Raw genomic sequence first — 15,540 nt, 5'->3', positions numbered from 1 at the left:
GGAAAAATTCACTATTTTCTAAATTTGAACTTCTCTGCTTTTAAGACGGATAGTAATACAGTACCTGATGAAATAGTTATTATTTAACATTCCCCAAATGTCTAGTTTATGTTGTCATTATTTTTTTTGTTTCACTGTGGGACTTCAACATTTCAGGGTTTGATCCCTGTTTCTATGCAGTACAATACATGCTGTATTGTGCTGCATTGAACTGACAGTGTCTTACAATGTAAGACGCCAACAGTTGCCTAGGAGACCCAGCATGGGGGGTTGGATCCAGTGGCGTCTCTAGCTTTCAAATTTTGGGGGGGCACACTGGGGGCCAGGACAAAAGTAGGGGGGCAGCTATAACAACGATACATTTACACAAGTGCGCTTAGAAATGCTGCGATACTTTACCCAATACCTAAAACCGCAATAGGGAAGAAAAACCCCAATCACTCAGATTTCAACATCTCCTAGCTGCCTGGGGATCTGTGGATGACACTTATGGAGGGGGATCTGTGGATGACACATACCGTTTATAGCATCTCATGCTATGTGTCATCCACAGATCCACCCCATATAAGTGTCATATCGGGATCCCTCTTCCTATAAGGCCCCATTCACACATCCGAAATTTGCGTAACGGAATTGCGGACCCATTAATTTCTATAGGGCAGCACGACGTGCTGCCGGATACGGAAAGGCGGTCCCGCACTTCCGGGTCCACAATTCCGTTCCCGAAAAAAAATGCGGACCCGCACATTGCCGCTGCTATGGACGTCTGAAGGGAGTCTAACAGTGTCATCCACAGAGTGGCACAGATCCCCCCCCCCCCATAACTGTCATTTACAGATCTCCCCCCCCCCCCTATAACAGTGTCATCTACAGATTCCCCCCCCCCCCCCCCCGTAACAGTGTCATGACATCCAAAGACCCCCGATTCCCCTCCCTATAACACTATAAGGGTATCATCCACAGATCCCTCCCCCCCATAACAGTGTAATGACTCATGACATCCAAAGACCCCCGATCCCCCTCCCTATAACACTATAAGGCTACTTTCACACTTGCGCTTGATCGGATCCGTTCTGAACGGATCCGATCATATTAATGCAGACGGAGGCTCCGTTCAGAACGGATCCGTCTGCATTATATTGGCATATAAAAGCTAAGTGTGAAAGCAGCCTGAGCGGATCCGTTCAGACTTTCAATGTAAAGTCAATGGGGGACGGATCCGCTTGAAGATTGAGCCATATGGTGACATCTTCAAGCGGATCCGTTCCCATTGACTTACATTGTAAGTCTGAACGGATCCGCTCGCCTCCGCACGGCCAGGCGGACACCCGAACACTGCAAGCAGCGTTCAGCTGTCCGCCTGTCCGTGCGGAGGCGAGCGGAGCGGAGGCTGAACGCCGCCAGACTGATGCAGTCTGAGCGGATCCGCGTCCATTCAGACTGCATCAGGGCTGGACGGAGGCGTTTGGGTCCGCTCGTGAGCCCCTTCAAACGGAGCTCACGAACGGACCCATGAACGCTAGTGTGAAAGTAGCCGAAGAGTATCATCCACAGACCCCCCCCCCCCCCCTATAACAGTGTAATGACTCATGACATCCACAGACCCCCGATCCCCCTCCCTATAACACTATAAGAGTATCATCCACAGATCCCCCCCCCCCCCCGTATACCAGTGTAATGACATCCACAGACCACAGATCACCCTCCCACCGCTCACATTTGAACATGATTTCTCTAAACGGTGAAGTGAACACTGTAATCATCCAGGCTGCACTGACAGTAACTTTAAAGGGGTTCTGCACGTTCATTTAACTGAGATGATCTATACTCTGGATAGATCTTCAGCTTCTGATCGGCAGGGGTCAGACACCCGGTACCCCCGCCGATCAGCTGTTTGAGAAGGCAGCCGCGCTCGAGCAGCACCGCGGCCTTCTCACTGACTGACATCACAACTAGTATCAACTAGCCTGAGCGCGGCTAAGCTCTGTCCCTTGAATGGAGCTTAGCTGCGTCCACGCTAGTTGATACTAGTCGTGACGTCAGTGGGCTGGCGGTAAACAGTGAGAAGGCCGCGGCGCTACTGGAGCGCCGGTGCCTTCTCAAGCAGCTGATCGGCGGGGGTCCCGGGTGTCTGACCCCCGCCGATCAGAAGCTGATGATCTATCCAGAGTATAGATCATCAGTTAAATTAAAGTGCAGAACCCCTTTAACTTTTAAATCAGGAAGATTCTGGGGCAGCCGCAAGCCAGCTCTCCTCTCAGACTCAGTCAGATCTAATCTCTCTAGTTAGAATAGAAAGAGACTTAGGGCTCTTTCACACTTGCGTTGTCCGGACCCGGCATAGAGTTCCGTCGTCGGGGCTCTATGCCGGAAGACTCCTGATCAGTTTTATCCTAATGCATTCTGAATGGAGAGAAATCCGTTCAGGATGCATCAGGAAGTCTTCAGTTCCGGACCAGAACGTTTTTTGGCCGGAGAAAATACCGCAGCATGCTGCGCTTTTTTCTCCGGCCAAAAATCCTGCAGACTTGCCGCAAGGCCGGATCCGGAATTAATGCCCATTGAAAGGCATTAATCCGGATCCGGCCTTAAGCTAAACGTCGTTTCGGCGCATTGCCGGATCCGACGTTTAGCTTTTTCTGAATGGTTACAATGGCTGCCGGGACGCTAAAGTCCTGGCAGCCATGGTAAAGTGTAGTGGAGAGCGGGGGAGCGGTATACTTACCGTCCGTGCGGCTCCCAGGGCGCTCCAGAGTGACGTCAGGGCGCCCCACGCACATGGATCACGTGATCGCATGGCACGTCATCCATGCGCATGGGGCGCTCTGACGTCACTCTGGAGCGCCCTGGGAGCCGCGCGGACTGTAAGTATACCGCTCCCCGCTCCTACTATGGCAACCAGGACTTTAATAGCGTCCTGGGTGCCAAAGTAACACTGAACGCATTTTGAAGACAGATCCGTCTTCAAATGCTTTCAGTTCACTTGCGTTTTTCCGAATCCGGCGTGTAATTCCGGCAAGTAGAGTACACGCCGGATCCGGACAAACGCAAGTGTGAAAGAGGCCTAGGTCAGTCCACTCAGTCACTACTTGTAAGTTGTACCTTATTATTATTAAGTTAACCTGCTACACACCGTCTCCACTAGGTCAGGCTCAGTCCAGTCTGTTCGGTATCGGTATCGGTAGGGTAAAGCCACGCCACGCCACGCCACACACTGTCTGTTCTCTAGTCTGGGCCTGGCTGGCTTAAAGGGCTTCTGTCACCCCACTAAAGTCATTTTTTTTTTTTTGCCAACTTAAATTCCTTATAATGCGATATATTATAGTGCTCTTACTCATTTTGGTTGGGTAGTTTCTTCAAAAAACGGACTTTTATAATATGTAAATGAGCTCTCTACCAGCAGGTAGGGCGGCCGCATCCTCCTTTCATAAAGACGCCCCCTCCTCATGTTGATTGACAGGGCCAGCGAACGTGCTAGTCTTCTGGCTGGGCTGGCCCTGTCTGCGTTTAAAATCTGGCGCCTACGCTGTACCAGTCTTCAGTCGGCGCAGGCGCACTGAGAGGAGGACGCTCGCTCGGCCGCTCCTTCCTCAGTGCGCCTGCGCCGAGTGTAGATGTAACGTCATCGGCGCAGGCGCATTGAGGATGGAGCGGCCGAGCGAGCGTCGTCCCCTCAGTGCACCTGCGCCGACTGAAGACCAGTACGGCGCAGGCACCAGATTTTGAACGCAGACAGGGCCAGCCAGAAGACGAGCGCGTTCGCTGGCCCTGTCAACCAACATGCGAAGGGGGCGTCTTTTTGAAAGGAGGATGCGGCTGCTACCAGCAAGTAACTGCCTTACTTGCCTGGTAGAGAGCTCATTTACATATTATAAAAGTCTGTTTTTTGAAGAAACGACCCAACCAAAATGAGTAAGAGCCCTATATATTAATATATCGCATTATAAGGAATTTAAGTTGAAAAAAAAAAATATATGACTTTAAGCAGCTGCTGCCAGTAGATGAATGAATCTGGTCAGGTCCTGGAGCCGGGGGCGGAGCTGGGGGCGTGGCCGGGGCGGAGCTGTGGGCGGAGCCGGGGACGCCGCGCGGCGGCGGTGGGTGGAGACCCGAGAGTGAGACCGCAACTGCACCGAGTCGGTGACTCAGATCATCAGAAGAGATGTGAAGATGATGTCCGGTAGGGCTGCGGCTGCCTAGTGCCTACACAGTGCACAGCAGCGCAGCATACACCAACAATGAATGGGAGACATTTTAGTTGGGGGGGCACAGCTTGATGTAGGGGGGGCCGTGGCCCCCTCTGGCCCCCCCCTGGCGACGCCACTGGTTGGATCTCCTGGGCTTCCATAGTTGGCAGGCTCTGTTTCCTATGTAAGGAATCAGGGCTGCCATAGCAACACTCGAACCCATGTCACTGCAGCATGGGGGGTGGAGTCAGAGGGAGTCCCCTCCCTCTGTAAACCCTGCATGTGCTGTGTGAAGGAGGTGGCGGCAGCATCAAGAGGCCACAGAGTGGAACAATGACCAAGTGTGGAGGTGACAGCAGCAGTATGATTAGGCCACAGAGTGGCACTCTGACATAGTGTGGAGATGGCAGCATCAGGAGGCCACAGAGTGGCAAGGTGACAGTGTAAAGATGGCAGCAACAGCATGATACCACAGAGTGGCATGGTGACATAGTGCGGACATGGCAGCAACAACAGCATGATACTCCAGAGTGGCACGGTGACATAGTGTGGGGATGGCAGCATCAGAAGGCCACAGGGTGGCATGGTAACATAGTGTGGACATGGCAGCCACAGCAGCATGATCTAATCTGATGCATCAGGCACTGGTGGGCGGAAATCCTGGCTGATCCACGCCTGATTCATCTTGACAAAAGTAAGTCTCTACACATTTCGGGTGGACAGGTGAGTTCTTCTTGGGGTAGCTATACTATAACACCCGCTCTGATGCCACACTACTGGCCAGGCAGGACAGCTTTTCCAGGGCAAACTCGGCCAGTTGCGGCCACAAATCGAGTTTGGCTGCCCATTAGTCCAGCGGATCTTCTATGACGGCTGGCAGGGTGCTGTCAAAGTATGCTACCACCTGCTGGTTCACGTCCTGCTCCAGGTCTACCTGCTGTTGCTAGTGATTAGTTTCTTCATGCGGGTGAAGAAAGCTGTTCATCAGCGACTCTAGACTCAGGCTGCTGTCACTTGCGACATCAAGTCGAAGATCCAGGCAACCAATCAAGAACCGCAGGGTTGTTGGTCATGACACGACAGCTAGCTGACATGTGGACCTGAGGCCCCTGGAAGAAACTCCTGCTGCCACACCCCCTTACTCTGCTGCGACCTATGCCTGCGCCAGAATCCTTTACGCCTCTGATACTCCCCTGTGCAGGGCCTGACACTTCTCTGTCCAAATAAATTTATCTTTTTTTACTCAGATAGGCAACAAAGGATTTAAAGTTGGCAACAAAACTATTTCAGCGTAAATAACAGCAAAAGTGAACTGCGTATATATTTCTCGTATTGGACTAAAATAGGCCACAAAACAATTTCTAAGTAAATAACAGAAAAAGTGAACTGCTAATATTTTTCTCTAGAAATATGACAATAAATGCTTTCAGCGCAAATAACACCTAATGTGAACTGCGTCTATTTTTCTCACATTGTAGTGAATTATGACAAGAAACAGTTTTAGCGCAAATAACAGCAAATATGAACTATGTCTATTTTTCTCTAGAAATATGGCGATAAATGCTTTTAGCGCAAATAACAGCAAAAGTGACCTGCGTAAACATTTCTCGTATTGTATTGAAATAGGCCACCACATGATATCAGCGAAGTTAACCTGCGTATATATTTATCTTTTTCCACAGATAAAAGCCACTAAAGGCTTTTCAAGACAGCACTTGCACCACAATAACTAATTGCTGGAATGACAGAGTTGTATTATGACACTATCTGGATCCCCAAGTAATGTCCCCCTGCACTTGTAAATCACTTTTTTTTCACAATGAGGATTTTCCTATGACTCTCCCTAGCATCTGCACACGTCTCTCCCTGCCTGTGAAATGATTATTCTAACTATCCTTTCCCTGCACTAGTAAATAGCTTCTTTACATTGTTTGTTTTTTACAATTCGTTTTTCTTTCACTCTCCCTAAAGCCAGCATACACGTCTGTCCCTGTACGATAGTAAATGGCAGACTAAGATGGCTGCGGTATTTATAGGGCTGTGACATCACCGGGCTGACTGGCTGCATGCAAGGCATTATGGGTCATCCTGCCTTTCCAGAGTTCCTTGCCCCATGTCTTCACATGGGTAGCTGCCATTTTAGCCGCCATTGTAGCCGGCTAGCCGCCATTTTAGGAACAATTACGATTCGTTACCACGAAGCGCGAGAAAATTTGCAATCGTTCAGAATCTAATATTTCCTGAAATTCAGAACTAATTCGACTGTCAGCTTCGATCTCTAAAAGTGATACCTCATAAAATATTTATTACTTAACATTTCCCATATGTCTACTTTATGTTTGCATCATTTTGCAAATGTCATTTTATTTTTTTAGGACGTTAGAACTCTTAGAATTTTAGAAGCAATTCTTAAAATTTGTAAGAAAATTTCCAAAACCCACTTTTTAAGGACCAGTTCAGGTTGGAAGTCACTTTGTGAGGCTTACATAGTGGAAACTCCCCATAAATGACCCCATTGTAGAAACTACACCCTTCAAGTTACTCAAAACTGATTTTACAAACTGTGTTAACCCTTTGGGTGTTACACAAGAATTAAAGGAAAATGGGGATGACATTTCTAAATTTCAAATTTTTTGCAGATTTTAATCCATTTTTTTCTTTTACACATCGAGGGTTAACAGCCGAACAACACTCAATATTTATTCCCCCGATTCAGCAGTTTACATAAACACCCCATATGTGGTCATAAACCGATATAAGGGCACACGGCAGGGCGCAGAAGGAAATTAACAACATATGGTTTTTAGAAGGCAGATTTTGCTGGACTGGTTTTTAGACACCATGTCCCATTTGAAGCCCCCCTGATGCACCCTTACAGTAGAAACTGTAAAAGTGACCTCATTTTGGAAACTAGGCGATAAGGTGCCAGTTTTATTTGTACTATTTTGGGGGACATATGATTTTTAATTGCTCTAGATTAGGTTTTTTGTAAGGCAAGGTAACCAAAAAAATGGCTGTTTCGGCACAGTTATTTATTTATTTATTTCTTAAAACATTTTTTGTGGGATGAGGTGACGGTTTGATTGGTACTATTTTGGTGGGCATATGCCTTTTTTTGCAGCTTGGTGTTGCATTTTTTGTGATGTAAGGTGACAAAAAATTGCTTTATATGGCACTGTTTTATTTTTTTTGCGGTGTTCAGCTCAGGGGTTATGTCATGTGATATTTTTATAGAGCTGGTTTTTACAGATGTGGTGATACCCAATATGTATACTTTTTTAAAATTTATTTTACTTTAACACAATAATAGCATTTTTGAAACAAAAAAAATGATGTTTTTATGTCTCCATGTTCTGACAGCTATATATTTTTTAAGCAATTTTCTTATGTAGAGGCTCTTTTTTTGCGGGATGAGGTGACAGTTTTATTAGTACCAATGTGGGAGATATACGCCTTTTTGATCACTTGGTGTTGCACTTTTTATTATACTTTTTACAGACAAGACGTGGCACTCTTGTCTAACAAAATGGTGGTGCTTGTATGTAGGGGAAACCACCCAAAACATTAGGGATCGCATCTGCCAACATAAATCTACCATTCATTGTCAGAATTTGCTACTTCGAGTCCCCCACCATTTTTATAAAATGAAGCACAATGTATCTCAACTCAAACTTCAAGTAATAGAAAAAGTAGACTTACCAAGACGAGGTGGAAACAGATAACAATTACTAAAAAAGTGTGAGGCCTGTTGGATACATAGATTAAAAAGTTTGGAACCAAAGGGGCTTAATAGGGATTATGAATTGTCTTCGTTTATTTGATTTGAGTGTGATTACGTGGGTACATAATATTGTATATTACTAACTATTCATTTCCCTTTTTTTCAGATGCATTCAGAACCAGACCCCCACCATGTTTGCCGTCTTTTCTTTGTATCACTTTCATAATGTATTCCTTTTCATGTCTTTTCAGGCCTTTTATGTCTTTTCTGTTGGTTATAGAGAATATGGGCCCTATTGGATTTTGTGACACTCGGTTTTTCCTTCATTTATTTTTCTATCACTTCATGGTTATTTCATAATAATTATAATACTATAATACTCTCAACCTATATGATCTATAACTAGCTCCATTTCACTTTGCTTAGCTTATCTTATAATACAGAGCCAGCCATCCCTTCCTCTAGCTGTAACGCATCGGCCACTTCCGGTTGCGCTCCGGACTAGAATACAGCCGGATATACTATACTATACGTCTTTATCTTTCTCTGGTATATTGTCTATTCCATCCTACTAGTCCCCTCTTTACCTATAAGCCATTCTGCAATTGTAGTTGTAGCTAATATGTCTACTATGAATGAAGCTGATACTTAATAGGAGATATATATCCATATGAATGTGTAACAATACCTTGTAATATATATGTAAGGTTCCCTATGAATATGACTATAATAGGAGTTATGTATAAAAAACTTTGATGTTGTCATGTATATATCTATATTTATGGATTATTTTTCCCATTGTCACAGTGTTTAATAAAGCCGAAACGTCACATTTGGTAAAGTTGCCAGTTTCAGTTTGCTCTGACCTCAGACTTGTCTCTCAGATTAATTTGTATGCTACCTGCCCTGATCTTGGCCTGTCATCTGACTATGAATATTGCCTGGCAGGGGACTGCCAGAATAATGACCTTAGAGCTAACTCAAACTGGTGAGTTGGTACAGAGGGTCCATACTCATTGCTGGTTACAATAGGATAACATGTGGGAAGTCTTTAAGCTGCGTATTTTCTGGAGGATTTATCTGCCAGCATAAATCTTGTCTTAAAGTTTTAGGCCATGTCTCCTCCCAGAAAACCACAATTAGTTTCCAACTTTAGTTTCCTATTGTTTTTAATTTTACTATATGACATTGTGATTTTTAACACTAGGGGCATGATAGTTATTTGTTGTACTTCTGTTATTATCTGCAATGTGCATAATAAAACAAAGAAATAGCTTTCAATAATATGACTGATTTTACTGCTAGCAATGTTTTCTTCCCATATATACCGTATGTGATCATCTCAACATTCATTATTTACAAGGCAAAAGATTTGTCATGAAATTCTTACCATCACATGCATTTAACTTCTACAAGAATGTCAATTTTAAGTGAAATTGAATTATATGAAAAGTTCACCATTATTCTGATTTTCATCTGCAAACAACTTATGTTTTATTTTTCCAAACTTCACTGTCTGGCTCAATATGGCATTTAACACGTAGTCTCCACATACTATAGAAACGAATTCATATTTTAAACACCATTGTTTTTACATTATTTCTAGGTATCAAAGGGATTATTGTGCAGCTGAAGAAACCATTTGACTCTATCACACAATTGAAGACATGCTAAGCTTTGGTAGGATGTTTATTCCTTTTATAGGGTATGCCATAAACACAGAGTGCAGTGGTGAATCCGCAAAGCCGTATGATTAGCACAGGCTAATCTGGAGCATACAGTCTAAGGCATTGTGTTCTTCAACCTATGTCCCTGGCATGGAGCTAATAATGTAATCCAGAATAATCTCTAATACCTATTTCTATTGTTTGCATTTATAACAGTGTGCTGCCATATTTTGTGTGCTGCCTTAGTAGTCATTGGCACCCTGCAATCGCATTGTGGGGAACTGGTAGGGTCAGAGAAAGAGCTTCCTCCCTCGGAAAAACCCCTTAGATGCAAAGTTAGCACTGAATGTGACATCTAAGGGGTTAATCCAACGGCATTGGCACAAGCCCATGTAAACCCCTTGGATAAAGCAGTCAGCATTGAGCATGGCATCTAAGAGGTTAATCTGCTGGCATCGGAGAGGGCCCCTGCCGTTGATCGGGCAAGCACAGCTTCTATGCCTGCCCGATCAGCGTGCTGTATATGTACAGTGCAGGTCGGCAAATCACGCAGTAAATGTACAGTGCTAGTTGTCTAAGGGTTAATGTGAAATAAAGTTCACGGGGTATTTCCTCAATACTTTGTGAAGCCACCTTTCGCTACAATTACAGGTACAAGTCTCTTGGGGTATGCCATTAGTAGCTTAACATTTTTCCTCATACTTACAAGCAAAACTGGTTGAAGACCTTCAAGTTAGATGGCTTGTGGTGATGTACAGTACAGACCAAAAGTTTGGACACACCTTCTCAAAGAGTTTTCTTTATTTTCATGACTATGAAAATTGTAGATTCACACTGAAGGCATCAAAACTATGAATTAACACATGTGGAATTATATACATAACAAAAAAGGGTGAAAACTGAAAATATGTCATATTCTAGGTTCTTCAAAGTAGCCACCTTTTGCTTTGATTACTGCTTTGCACATTCTTGATGAGCTTCAAGAGGTAGTCACCTGAAAAAAATGGTCTTCCAACAGTCTTGAAGGAGTTCCCAGAGATGCTTAGCACTTGTTGGCCCTTTTGCCTTCACTCTGCGGTCCAGCTCACCCCAAACCATCTCGATTGGGTTCAGGTCCGGTGACTGTGGAGGCCAGGTCATATGGCGCAGCACCCCATCACTCTCCTTCATGGTCAAATAGCCCTTACACAGCCTAGAGGTGTGTTTGGGGTCATTGTCCTGTTGAAAAATAAATGATGGTCAAACTAAACGCAAACCGGATGGAATAGCATGCCGCTGCAAGATGCTGTGGTAGCCATGCTGGTTCAGTATGCCTTCAATTTTGAATAAATCCCCAACAGTGTCACCAGCAAAGCACCCCAACACCATCACACCTCCTCCTTCATGCTATACGGTGGGAACCAGGCATGTAGAGTCCATCCGTTCACCTTTTCTGCGTCGCACAAAGACACAGTGGTTGGAACCAAAGATCTCAAATTTGGACTCCTCAGACCAAAGCACAGATTTCCACTGGTCTAATGTCCATTCCTTGTGTTCTTTAGCCCAAATAAGTCTCTTCTGCTTGTTGCCTGTCCTCAGCATTGGTTTCCTAGCAGATATTCTACCATGAAGGCCTGATTCACACAGTCTCCTCTTAACAGTTGTTCTAGAGATGTGTCTGCTGCTAGAACTCTGTGTGGCATTGACCTGGTCTCTAATCTGAGCTGCTGTTAACCTGCGATTTCTGAGGCTGGTGACTCGGATCAACTTATCCTCCGTAGCAGAGGTGACTCTTGGTCTTGCTTTCCTGGGGTGGTCCGCATGTGAGCCAGTTTCTTTGTAGCGCTTGATGGTTTTTGTGACTGCACGTGGGGACACTTTCAAAGTTTTCCCAATTTTTCAGATTGACTGACCTCCATTTCTTAAAGTAATGATGGCCACTCGTTTTTCTTTACTTAGCTGCTTTTTTCTTGCCATAATACAAATTCTAACAGTCTATTCAGTAGGACTATCAGCTGTGTATCCACCTGACTTCTCCACAACACAACTGATGGTCCCAAACCCATTTATAAGGCAAGAAATCCCACTTATTAAACCTGACATGGCACACCTGTGAAGTGAAAACCATTTCAAGTGACTACCTCTTGAAGCTCATCAAGAGAATGCCAAGAGTGTGCAAAGCAGTAATCAAAGCAAAAGGTGGCTACTTTGAAGAACCTAGAATATGACATATTTTCAGTTGTTTCACACTTTTTTGTTTCATGTGTTAATTCATAGTTTTGATGCCTTCAGTGTGAATCTACAATTTTCATAGTCATGAAAATAAAGAAAACTCTTTGAATGAGAAGGTGTGTCCAAACTTTTGGTCTGTACTGTATAGTAGTCTTCATGTCATGCCACAGACTCATTTAAATTCAGGTCTGGGCTTTAATTTATCCAGTCCAAATAATTTAAATGCTTCCCCTTAAACTACAACAACTTCAGCAGTATGTTTAGGGTCATTGTTCTACTGGAAGGTGAACCTATGCCCCAGTCTCAAATGTCTGGCAGACAAATAGTTTTCTTTAAGAATTGGCTTAAATTTACTGCCATTCATCTTTCCTTCAGGCCCAACCAGTTTTCTAGTACCTGCTAATGAAAAGCATCCCAACAACATGATGCTGTCCCACCATGCTTCACTGTGGGAATGGTGTTCTTGGGGGTGATGGGATGCTTTGGGTTTGTGCTACAAATAACATTTCCTATGATACCAAAGCTATTAAATTTTAGTACTATCTCACCAGAAAACTATCTTCCATGTCCTTTGGTGAACTCCAAACGGCATGTATTTTTTTTTTTTTCAGGCCTCCTTTCCATAAAGCCCCACTCTGTGGAGCTGATGGCCTATAGATGTCCTATGAACATATATGTCAATCTCTGCTCTGGATCATTGGAGATCCTTCAGTGCTATCATTGGTGTTTTCAATTTGATGAATTCCCTCCGTTAATGGTCTTTGGCTTTTGATGGGTGGCCTTCTCTTGTCAGGCTTGCAGTTGTACCATATTTTTCCCATTTTGTCATAATGGATGCTATGTTGGATAGCGCCGCCCCTGTCATTGGTGTTTTCATTAAAAACAGTGTAAAATGAACAATAAAAAAAAAACAATTACATCAAACTGGCTTGAAGATCTCAGCATGAAGATCTGGCTTGAAGATCTCGGCCGAAATTCTGTGTGGCGCGAGATGACGTCATCACGCCGGCTGGCGTGGTGACGTATGATGTCATCCTGCCAGCCAGCATGATGATGTAATCTCGCGCAGCATGGGATTTCGGCCGAGATCTTCAAGCAAGATGGAGGCTAGCAGCCCGTTGCGAGCAAATGGAGAAGGTAAATTATAATTTTTTTGTTTTTTATACTATTTCAGGATAAATCGATTCGCCGACACGAAGCATGGGGAACTTCGGCTTCTAGGCAAATTAAATTTATCCTGAAATTCGGATCGATTCCACTTCGTGGGATTCGATTCGCTCATCTCTAGTGTTTATGCTCACCTAACCAGCTAACAGTTTGGTCCAAGCTATGGTTGGATTTTGAGAAAAGTATTTAACAGGGTGAGGCAGTTGGAGAGGGCTGCTTTAACTACGCCTCTACAATGGGAGAAATAGCTGCTAGAATTTGGGTCAGGAGTGATAGCAGCTGAAAGGAAAAGCAGGTTTCAGCTGCTTTTACTCCCGACCCAATTTCTAATAGCTATATCTCTTGATGTAAAGGAGATAATGCTGTGATTCAGCCAGCCTGAAGGAGAAGCAGGGCAGTAGGGGAGGTGACAACTAGCCGGACAGAGGAGGTGGGGGTAATGGGGGAGCTGACAGTCTGCAGTAAAGGAGATAAAAAATATAAAAAAAATGTATCAAATAAAATTGGCATCATAATTGTAGTGACCCACAGAATAATGTTATCATGTTATTTATACCACACAGTGAAAGTAGTAAAAATACATTTCACAAAATAACTTTAAAATAATTTTATACCTTTCCCTATAAAAATAAAACAATAAAAGTTATTAATTACACTATTTGTACCCCAAAAAAAAAAAGCCTACAATTAGTACAGTGATGTGGGATGCTTAAAAAAAAAAAAAAAAAAAAAAAGTTTGATTAAATATACACTATAAAAAGGGGAAGGGGAAAAATAAAAAATAAAACATTTTGGGGGAAAGTAAAATATTTTCCTTTTTCTTTTCCCCACCTTCCCTTTTTATGTTATAGATGTAATAAAACTTTTTTGTTTTGTTTTTAAGCATCCCACATCACTGCACTAATTAAATGTTTATAAAAAAAGGTGCATACCTGCAATTTTGAGTAATCAAGTGAACCTAAAAAATCTACAACTCGTCCTGCAAAATTCAGTCACATATACTGAAGCTGAATTAAAAATTGAATGTTTTAAAAGTTATAACCACTGTACTTCATGTTCATGGTTATTGTTGGTCACTTGATATATTTTCCATTTATTTTAAAAATGCTAAATTAACAGAAAATTTGGATACAATTACAATTTAAAAAAATTGCTTTTCTTTTGCTTCTAAAACACTACACATAACTCATAAAACACTATATGTCTACTTCATGTTGCCATAATTTTGTAAACATAATTTTATATATTTTTTTTAGTTAAAAAGCTTAAAGGGAACCTGTCATCGGGATTTTGTGTATAGAGCTGAGGACATGGGTTGCTAGATGGCCGCTAGCACATCTGCAATACCCAGTCCCTATAGCATTGTGTGCTTTTATTGTGTAAAAAAAAAAAAAAAGATTTGATACATATGCAAATTACAAATTAACCTGAGATGAGTCCTGTCCCTGAGATGAGTCAGTGACAGGACTCATCTCAGGTTAATTTGCATATGTATCAAATCAGGTTTTTTTTTACACAATAAAAGCACACAGAGCTATGGGGACTGGGTATTGCGGATGGGCTAGTGGCCATCTAGCAACCCATGTCCTCAGCTCTATACACAAAATCCTGGTGACAGGTTCCCTTTAGGTTTAGAAGTTAATTTTCAACATCTACTTTTCTAGGGATCAATTAAGTTCTAAAGTGACTCTGATAGGCTTATATAATGAAAACTAACCATAAGTGACTCCTCAAATTAAAACTGAATTTGGAAACTTTGATAACCCATTAGGTATTCCACAAAAATTAAAGCAAAATGGAGGTGAAACTTAAAAATTTAATTTTTGCAATTTTCCACTTTAATCCATTCTTCTGTGACATAGTAAGAGTTAACAGCAACACAAACCTCAATATTAATCTGAATCTGCAGTTCACAGTATTATCCAATATATGGCCCTGGTGTCAGCTGAATCAAACAGACCTCAGGAATGAAGGAGCACCATTTTATTAGTATGTTTTTCAGGCTCCATGTCAAATTTGAAGAGCCCCCTGCACTTACTGTTATACCTGGGCGCCGCTCCGTTGTCCCGTTATAGCCTCTGGTATCTTCATAGTTAGGCTCCACCCAGGGGAACCTGCCGTCGGCTCATTCTCCCATGCTGTAGCGCTGGCCAATCGCAGCGCTCAGCTCATAGCCTGAGAGAGAAAAAAGCCTCTCAGGCTATGAGCTGAGCGCTGTGATTGGCCAGCGCTGCAGCATGGGAGAAGGAGGCGCCGGCAGATTCCCCTGGGTGGAGCCTAACTATGAAGATACCGGAGGCAATAACGGGAGAACAGAGCGGCGCCCAGGTATAACAGTAAGTGCAGGGGGGTCCCTGTGCGCCGCTCTACATGCCTGTATAGTTAGTTTAGAAGTTTTATTCTGGTGAAAGGTCCTCTTTAAGAGGCAAAAACATAAGATCAAAAGATCCCATTTTGGAATCTACGTCCCTTAAAAATTTATAATGAGCAACCCCACAAGTATTTCATAGAATTTATCAAGACTGGGCCATGAAAATAAAAAATAACATTGTTCTTTTTCACAAGGGGCAATAGGCAAAAAAAGCAC

Source organism: Bufo gargarizans, chromosome 1 (genome assembly GCF_014858855.1).
Source record: "Bufo gargarizans isolate SCDJY-AF-19 chromosome 1, ASM1485885v1, whole genome shotgun sequence".
NCBI lineage: Eukaryota > Metazoa > Chordata > Amphibia > Anura > Bufonidae > Bufo > Bufo gargarizans.
The sequence above is the reverse complement of the archived record's forward strand: the minus strand, read 5'-3'. Positions refer to the sequence as shown.